At 48.4% G+C, this 9,645-nt stretch overlaps 2 long non-coding RNA genes across 2 annotated transcripts in view; both read left to right on the top strand.

The window, feature by feature from the left end:
* Nucleotides 1-1,026: 1,026 nt before the first annotated feature.
* The window catches only part of LOC147584853 (uncharacterized), a 33,757-nt gene continuing 25,138 nt past the window's right edge, over nucleotides 1,027-9,645 (top strand). The window contains exon 1 of the long non-coding RNA XR_015253870.1: nucleotides 1,027-1,521. This is a non-coding gene — a long non-coding RNA (uncharacterized LOC147584853). The remainder of the gene's footprint in view (nucleotides 1,522-9,645) is intronic.
* Nucleotides 3,516-8,444, top strand: LOC112861014 (uncharacterized). The gene is made up of 2 exons (XR_003223620.2): nucleotides 3,516-4,571; nucleotides 8,151-8,444. It is a non-coding gene; the product is annotated as an uncharacterized LOC112861014 (long non-coding RNA).

Below are 9,645 nucleotides of genomic sequence, written 5' to 3'. Positions count from 1 at the left end.
TCATCGTCCTCTTTACGATGAGAAGGACTACTGAGCTTTTATCTGTGCCAAACTTCAAGAGCACAGTCATCGCTACATCGAGAAGAAAAGCGGAGGGCAAAGCGGAGGGCGCGGCCCTTGGGGCTGGGCCTTGATACAAGGGCAGGGCTTTCCGGGGGCGCAGGCGGGAAGGGGAGCAGAAGGCAGAAAGCGGCGCTGCGGGGGGGCCCTCCAGGACACCCCTGCGGTGGGGGTGCGGGAGCCGGGGAAGCTTTCGCCTCTCTATTCTTGACTGAGGGCCTGAAACCACACTCGGCCCAAATCTGGGGAAACGAGGGGCCACGGGCTACCCTGGAGAGGAGAAGGGGCGGGAGGAGGTGGGGAAAGGAGGCGGGAGGTGAGACGAAGTGGGGGATGGGCGGAGGGGGAGGGGGTGCCAGTGGGGGCTAGGAGGAGATGGGAGAGAGGATGTGGGAGAGGAGAACGAAGATGTCAGGGAAGAGGAGCTGGGAGAGGGTGAAAAGGGGGCAGGGGGGAGAGGAAGTGAGGGAAGGAGGTGGTAGGCATGGGGGGGGCTGGAAGAAGAGGACAGGGAGGTAGGGACACAGGTGGAGGAAGGGGGGTTTGGACAAGGTGGGGGGGTAAAGGAAGTAGGGAGAAGTGAGAGGGAAGGAGAGAAGAGGAGGTGGGGAGTGGCAGAGGTGGAGGAAGGAAGACATGGGGGGTAGGAGGAGATGAGAGGAAGGAAAGGAGGTGGGGGGGAGTGGGAGAGGAAGAAGCGAGGGAAGGAGGTGAGAGGCGGGCGGGCGGGGGAGGGGCCGGAGTGGGGCGGGGGGGGGGGGGTAGAAGGAAGGAATGCGATCGGGAAGAGGTGGGGAGGGAGAGAAGGGGGGTGCGAGAGGGAGAAGCGAGGGAAAGAAGAGGGGAGCCGCCGAGGGGGTTAGAAGTGGAGGAAGGAGGGGGGAGAGGGGGCAGGGCGGGAGGAAGCAGGGATGAGGAAGTAAGAGGAGGGGGCGGGGCGCAGGCGGTGGAAGGAGGAAGGGGGCAGCCGGCGAGGGCGCAGAGCCCGCGCGGCCGCAGGAGGACGGGGCGCGGACTGGAAGCGCCGCTCGCGGGAGCGGAGACGCTCGGGCAGGTCCGGGCGGGCCGCGCAAGTTCTCTAGTTTCTCTCAAGCCCAGGGCCGGCCGGCGGCTCGGGTTGGCCCCGCGGGGCCCTCCCGCGACGGCGAAACCCCCCAGCCCAAAGCGGCCCGCCGGCCCCGCCCAGCCCGGGCAGCCCCCCGGCGGCAGGGGTGTATCCGGGCGGGCGGCCGCGCGGCTCCGGGAACTCGGCTCCGTCAGACTTCCGGGACAGAGGAGGCTTTTCTGCTCAAAATCCACCAGACTCCTCCGATGCGCTTTGCTTTTACGGTGGAAAACTCCGATAACCATTTCAAAAGGCACACACAGCCCTGAAAATAAGTGAAATTAGAACCTGCCGACTTCACTTCCTGGAGGCTTTTTGTTGGGGCTTGAAACTAGGAATCTGTGCGGGTCATCCTCGTAAGTGCCTTTTTTATCCGTTCACACCGATGCTCGGGCGTCTACACTACGTTTAACATCGTTAGCCTGGTGGCGTTTTGACAGTGTATTAACGTGATTTAATGATGGTTTCTGCCTTGGTCGGTTAACGTGGCCTCACTTGGTAACCTGAAATAAATGCATACGCGTTGCAAAAATAAAGGCGCCGAGGGAGAGTTCTCTTTTTAACCCTGCTGTGAAATAGATAAGAAAATATCCCCTAGGGCGTTGCCAAATTAGGTAGACCTTGGAAATAGATGTTAGAAACAACAAAAACATTGGCTTGTTCATAGCCATTTGTAAATTAACGTTATAAAATCATTAAATAATACTAGGGATGAAAAAAGCTCGTTTCTTGTGAGTTGCTGTTTTAGAACCTGAATCCTATGTAGTGCAGTCACTCATTAGCTTTGAAACAGCAGCTTCAATGGTTCTGTACCGACAAGTTCAACTTAGGAAATCTCCAAATGCGGTTACTACAAAGCGGATGCGGTATGGGGTGCTTCCTAAAACGAAGGTTCTTCCCCCCCAGAGGCGTTACTCCAGTTTCCTTTAAAATGAGCTGAAAAGCCAGGGAATCCTAAATTTTCAATTGGCTAACGCCAGTTGACCATCACTGGCAAACTGGCATGATAAGGTTAATCATCCCTAGTTGATAAGTTAATTGGTCCAATTCAGTTTACAAAAATTTGGCCGTCAGGCCACATGTGACACACGGTGTAAAATCTAAAGACCCATGCGGTGTGGGTTTTATCAAATCAAACCAGCAGTACTGATAGGATATAGCTTCTTATAAGCATAATGCGGAGACACGTGCCTCTGATCGAAACCATTTTACACGGAACAGTATTCCACTGACTCTGTGAAGCTTAACTCCCTGGGATTTGTATACTCCAGACCTCAGATTGCAGGCTGGCGCTCCATAGGCCACCATGTTTTCCAGACCTGTGTGTTCGGTTTTCCAGGTGTGTTTTAAACCTTTGAATTAGTTATCTATATTTTAAAACCAGGATATTTCCACTTGCAAAGCTGGACTTTTGGCTTTTCTTGGAGATATGAGACCCGGCCACAGGGGAGGGACTTGTTGGCTGGAGCCCAGCCTCTGTAAGTTATCCACTCCTCCCCACCCCGCCTTCATTCGTCAGGTACTTGTCTGCCCTGTGCACTTGAGTGTTCTAGTTCTGTCCCAGACAGGCCACTTTACCCAGTGCTTGCCTTTTTATTAGGATGATTCAAGTCATAGGTGATTTAGGCATGCTAGGTCTATACTTAATGCTTGTGTAATTGAAACCGCAAATCTTGATTTTCAGAAACTGATCTTGACAGATTCAACCAATCAGTAACTGACTCTATGCACATTTCTTGAAGACAGGCACTACAGAATGTCCCGGTTCGCTCTATTCTGCCTTTCCAAAAGATGCAGCAAGACGTAGGGGAGCAGGTGATCTCCGGAATTAAATGTGGTTTGGATTCCCGCTAGGTACTTGTGCAATGTTAGGCGAGTTAGTTACTGGCCTTGAACTTGTGTCTTTATTTTTTTTGTTAAAAAAAACATTTTTTTTTTAATGTTTTTATTTACCTTTGAGACAGAGCAGAGCAGGGGAGGGGCAGAGAGAGAGAGGGAGACATAGAATCTGAAGCAGGCTCCAAGCTGTCAGCACGGAGCCGGGTGCGGGGCTTGAACTCACAGACTGTGAGATCATGCCCTGAGCCGAAGTTGGACGCTCAACCGACTGAGCCACCCAGGCGCCCCCGAACTTGTGTCTTTAAAAGTAGATGTAGTGGGGCGCCTGGGTGGCGCAGTCGGTTAAGCGTCCGACTTCAGCCAGGTCACGATCTCGCGGTCCGTGAGTTCGAGCCCCGCGTCGGGCTCTGGGCTGATGGCTCAGAGCCTGGAGCCTGTTTCCGATTCTGTGTCTCCCTCTCTTTCTGCCCCTCCCCCGTTCATGCTATGTCTCTCTCTGTCCCAAAAATAAACGTTGAAAAAAAAAAATTAAAAAAAAAAAAAAGTAGATGTAGTAAAACTACCACCTTGGATTATTGAATATTACATTGTTCTGTGTGATAACATCTTAAAAAAATTTTTTTTTAAGTTTTGTATTTTGAAAGAGAAACAGAGAGGGCAGAGGAGGGGCAGAGAGAGAGGAAGAGAGAGAATCCCAAGCAGGCTCTGTGCCCTCAGCATGGAGCCCAATGCAGGGCTCAGATTCACCAACCACGAGATCATGACCTGAACTGAAACCAGGAGTCGGACACTTAACCAACGGAGCCACCCAGCCACCCCTATATATGACAGCATGCTGAACAGTACCTGGTCCACGGTAACCACCCAGATTAGTTTTCCTTGCCCTTGGGATTTCAGTTACTAATGTGGGTCCTTGAGAGAAATTCTAATTAGATTGTTTTACTTGCCTACAAAATCCTACTTTAGTAGAATCCAAACTTTGACATGCAGGAGACTTACCTGGGTACTTGGTTAAAATCTTGCTGGTTTCTGGGTCCCCCTCCCCACCCCCCTCAGGATTTTGATTCCGGAAGTCTCAAATGGCACCCCGGGGCTTCACATTTTGGTATTGAATTCTGGGACTAGAGGTCTTCTCAGACTTCATTCTGACAGTCTGAGATGCAGCCTGACTCTGGTCATTCAAGTGAATGAGGAGAACAGGAGGGAACAATGGGCCGATTCCCTGGCTGGTCCTGGCCAGCATGCTGACCCTGCATCTAGATCCCGTGTCCTCCTTGGGTCCTGATTGCCTGCTCATTAATTCACAGACATTTAATGAGCACTTACTAGAAGTTCACTGAGCCGGCATTAGATATATGAAGGTAGCTGCAGTGGTTTCTGTGCAGGGATCTCAGGGAACTGAATGCCAAGCCCAGGGCCTGACACAGGTGTCAGTTTCAGTGTTTCCTACCGATGCCATTCTTTCCAGGGACGCCCTTGAGCCCATCACCAGCCCGTCCTCCAGCCCAGCACTGTGCATTTTCACGTCTCCTTGCCGGGCTTCCTATCCGTTACTTCTGCATTATAGGTAGGTACTTAACCTAGCACTGCCTAGGCGCTCTTTAGATATTTGGGGGATTTAATTTCCTTTGGCAAATGTATCTTCTGTAACTTGGTCCATGTTCATGGAATCATCACATAGTTGAGCCGGGAACTGTCCCAGAAGCTGAGGAGGCAACAGTGCACAAAATTTAAAAATCCCTGCCTACGTGGGGAAGAGAGGCCATACGAACAACCTGTTTGGACTTCTGTATTTGATTGCTGTCAGTACCCTGAAATGTGCTGCAGGCTTGTTTGTTCTGGCTCCTACCTTAGTTCCCTGCCAGGTGGACTTCTTTCCCAACCCTGGTCTACACCAGCCCTGTCCTGGGGCAATTCTCTGTGTGGCGGAGAGCTCTCGGTTATCCAAGCGTCTGCAGCTCCTCTAGGCTCTAACCTCTAGGCTCTAACCAGGATCAGTCATTCATTTCCAAATGCCAGAAGTTTCTACACTTTTTGAGAGAGAGAGAGAGAGAGAGAGAGAGAGCGCGCACGAGTGAGCGCAAGTGGGGAGGGCCAGAGAGAGACAGAGGATCCGAAGGGGGCTCTGCGCTGACCACAGAGAACCTGATTCATGGCTCGAATTCAAAACTGAGATCATGAGCATTCAGTTAATTTTTTTTTAAATGCAGCTTGTATACCCTCTCTCTCAGAATATTAAGGGAAGACTTGATAAAGCCAAGTGATTCCGCGGTCTCTCATTTGTTTTGTTCTTTTGCAATAGTGCTTTTCTTTTGAAGTGTCTCCGCTATTACACCAAATATAAAAATAACTATGCTTTGCATGCATATTCCATAACTTATTTTGAACAGAACTTTTAATAATTTATCAGTAAAAGATAATCTTACCTTTATTATTTTTTTAATTAAAAAAAATTTTTTTATGTTTATTTTTGAGAGAGAGGGAGCAGGGGAGGGGCAGAGAGAGGGGGGACAGAGGATCCAAAGTGGGCTCTGTGTTGATAGCAGACAGCCGGATGTGGGGCTCGAACTCATCAACTGTGAGATCATGACCTGAGCCAAAGTCAGACGCTTAACCAACCGAGCCACCCAGGCACCCCAAGATCATCTTACCTTTAAATGTGTGATTTGGGGGTACTGCATATGTTTTGCTGCATTCTTGAGCTCCTTGTATTTTTAAATCCAAGTCCAGTTTTATTCATAAAAATGAGAGGGGATTTCAGTTTTCCAAATACTCTACAAAGTGAGTTGCGTCTGAAAATTCAGGTTAAAGAAGTCTAACTTTAATTTTTTTTATTAAAAAAGTATTTTAACATTCATTTTTGAGAGACAGAGCACGAGCAGAGGAGAGGCAGAGAAAGAGGGAGACACAGAATTGGAAGCAGGTCCCAGGCTCCAAGCTGTCAGCACAGAGCCCGCCGCAGTGCTCGAACCCACAATCCTTGAGGTTATGACCTGAGCTGAAGTCGGACACTTAACTGACTGAGCCACCCCGCACCCCCAAAAGTGTGATTTTAACTACTTCTCTGAAGAGTCAACTTTTTGTGAAAATGCCCCTCAAATATCTTATTTCTATCTCTTCACGTGGGTATATTTGTATACTTGACCTCTGTCTGTTCTTGTCTTTGACTCTTTGCATGTCTTTTATCATCTTCCAAGTCTGTATGGTTTCCTGTTGAGAAATATGTGAACTGGGTTAATGGAAATTCTTTGAGAAACACATTCAAACACAAGGATTTCACTTCTCTGCTGTGAAGTATGAGATAAGCAATTTATTATTTTATTTTATTTTATTTTTAAATTTTTTTTTTAACGTTTATTTATTTTTGAGACAGAGAGAGACAGAGCATGAACAGGGGAGGGGCAGAGAGAGAGGGAGACACAGAATCTGAAACAGGCTCCAGGCTCTGAGCTGTCAGCACAGAGCCTGACGCGGGGCTCGAACTCACGGACCGTGAGATCATGACCTGAGCCGAAGTCGGACGCTTAACCGACCAAGCCACCCAGGCGCCCCTATTTTATTTTATTTTTTAATGGTTATTTATTTTTGAGAGAGAGAGAGAGAGTACGCAAACCGGAGGCAGAGAGTGGATCCAAAACGGGCTCTGCACTGACATCCGTGAGCCCAGCGTGGGGCTTGAACTCGCAAACTGTGACATCATGACCTGAGCTGAAGTCAGACATGCAACCCGACTGAGCCACCCAGGGGCCCCCCCAAGATAAGCAATTTAATGTGCACATAGTATTAGTCTTTAGTAATACACAGTGTTAAAACACCACGAATCCCCGATGGTCACTCTAAAAAGCAGCACTCTAAAAAGCAGCCGGGTTGCTGTGCTTAGCACAAGTTCAAACTGCTACGTTAGAACTTAATTTGAGAGTCTGTGCGTATGCACCATGGAAAGCGGCCAGCACTGGATGGAACCACCCGTCAGAGCAGTTGGGGTTGGAAAAAACCCCGAGATCTGGCTGCTCTGATATAATGAGAATGCAGACATCATGATATTGACACAGTGACACGTTCCCACCACAACCCAAGGTTTACTTCCAGAACCTGAAAGAGATAATGCGCTGCATTCTTTTCTCTTCGTACCCCCTCCCCCACCCCCGCCCCCCGCTGCCCAGGGGTGACGGTTAAGAGGGGGTGTGGGGTAAGGGTGAAAAATCTGAACCTGGATCTGGACGGGCCACAATAACAACCGTGAGAAATCCACTTTTGTTGTACCTGGTGTTTCCCCTCACTGAACTGACATTTAGTGATTGGAATACCTGAACGCACACCAAAACTTGGGTGTCTTATTTTAGGCTAAAATCGGGGCTCAGGTGGCCTTGGGAAAGGGAACCAGACAGATGCAAACTTTACAGGCAAAAAAAAAAAATTAGTGTCTCCAACCCGAGGTTTGGCCCAGCTGCTCTGAAGGCTGTTTCTGTTTTTTGTTTTTTGTTTTTTAAATCCTGCCTCGGCTTTCGTTCTCTTTAATGACATTTTCATGCTCTCCCCCACCCCACCCCCAGTACCTTTCCAGTAAAATCTTTACCAGGCACGCTGGGACTCCTGCCCTTCCCTTCAGTAATTAGTGATAAGATTTCTCCTGTAGTACAGATACATACAGATTTGTTCCCTCTCCTGCTTTTATGATACTATTTTAGAAACGGAGCTGCCGTTAAAGGTTGTGTTTGAACACATCTTTGGAACAAGAACTTTAATTAAGGGATCAAAAGGCTTAAGCTCATGCTTTTTTTTTTTAATTTTTTTTTTTAACGTTTATTTATTTATTTTGGGACAGAGAGAGACAGAGCATGAACGGGGGAGGGGCAGAGAGAGAGGGAGACACAGAATCGGAAACAGGCTCCAGGCTCCGAGCCATCAGCCCAGAGCCTGACGCGGGGCTCGAACTCACGGACCGTGAGATCGTGACCTGGCTGAAGTCGGACGCTTAACCGACTGCGCCACCCAGGCGCCCCAAGCTCATGCTTTTTAATAACTGAAGCGAGTATCTATAATTTTTCCTAGCTAAAATCTATGGAAATTCTTATCAGCCTAGCTTCTTTTACTTCCAACTTGTAACGAAACTTTTCCTTCAGGCTCCCTTTTTTTTGCCCAGTAGGACCAACTCTTGTGATTATCATCAGCTAGAGGAAATCCATACGTCTCCCCGGGTAACGTGAAGTCGCCATGTTGCCAAGGACCCTAGGGATTTTCTTCTGTGGTCATGGTCACAGCCAAAGTCTTCTTGAAGGACACATTTTCATTTCATTGCCATATTTGGTGGCTAAGAGCCTTCCGGTTACGTTGCTAAACGTTTAGAATTTAATTTGCTCGATTCAATGGCCGAAGAAACCCACCGACGACTGTATGTACTCATACATATGAAATAAATGACACGTGCCAGCCCCCGGAAGATGAGCCATTCCTCCTGCTAATCTGGGGAGATGTGTGTGAGTTGTCTTGCTTTTTGTTTTGGAGGGCGAGGGCTGCTGGTTTGGATAGATTTCCAAACCACCCCAGAGAACCTGATGGGGGGAAACTCACAGCAGGCTCAGGGAGCAGTCCTACATTGGGTGGGGAGGGGTGGGGGAGAGCTAGAAAAAGATTGGAGAGTTCCAGGAACTGGAATTGTTTAGCATGCAAAGCAGGGACAGGAGAATTGTTGTGTCCTACCACAAGTGAAATTCAGAGAAAACAGGGATTTCGACCCCAGTGGAACATAAAAGGGCAGACTTTAAATTTAGAACCAATAATTGCCATGAGTTGATTAATGACATGAACCAGCCTAAAGTTGGTATCCCAAACTTCTGGCGTGTGGCTTTTGTGTTCTCTTAGCTCTGTAACACTTTGTCTGGAATACAAGCATCTAGGTAAAGGTAGATTTCCAGATCCTTGGAAAGTCAGCTTTCGCCCACACATAAGAAAAACTGTAAAATGTCAAGTGGGCTCGGATGTGGGTCTTGCCCCTCGGGGTGTTTTGCTCACAGTGTCACTGTTGGAATGGGGTTGGGGGGGTCTGTCATGAGGGTGCAAGCACACTCCGTGAAATCACCTTCAAAAGCTTGAGACAGCTTTTTAAAAAAAAATGTTGATTTATTTTGACACACAGAATGGGGAGGGGCAGAGAGCGAAGGAGAGAGAGAATCCCAAGTGCACTCCACGCTTAGCTCATAGCCCGACATGGGGCCCCATCTCACGTCCGTGAGCTCACGACCTGAGCTGAAATCAAGAGTCAGACACTTAACCGACTGAGCCCCCCGGTGCCCCGAGACCTCTTTCAAATGGACTTTTCTAGCTTAATAATAGCCAACTGTAGATTTGTCATGAGAGAACCATTCTACCAACTTTATTGAATATATTTTTATTTTCACTTTGTTGACTTGGAGTAGTGAGTAAAAATGAAATGATTTCCCTCCCTTAAGCTAGATGTTGACCATTTAGAAACACAGCCTAAGAGACTTCCAAAAACGAGTAAATATCTCCTGCTGTTTGAATGGCCAGCCTTCAGACTGATTAAGAAAGTGCTCAGGCAGGTATTCTGAGTCACTGTGTGATTCCAGACATGCCCACTGACCTCTCTCCAGGCGTAAGTGAAGTTAATGTTTTTCCTCTCA

Source organism: Puma concolor, chromosome A1 (assembly GCF_028749965.1).
Source record: "Puma concolor isolate L17-30 chromosome A1, mPumCon1.1.hap2, whole genome shotgun sequence".
NCBI lineage: Eukaryota > Metazoa > Chordata > Mammalia > Carnivora > Felidae > Puma > Puma concolor.
Note: the sequence above shows the minus strand (reverse complement) of the source record. Positions and strands in the feature narration are given on the sequence as shown.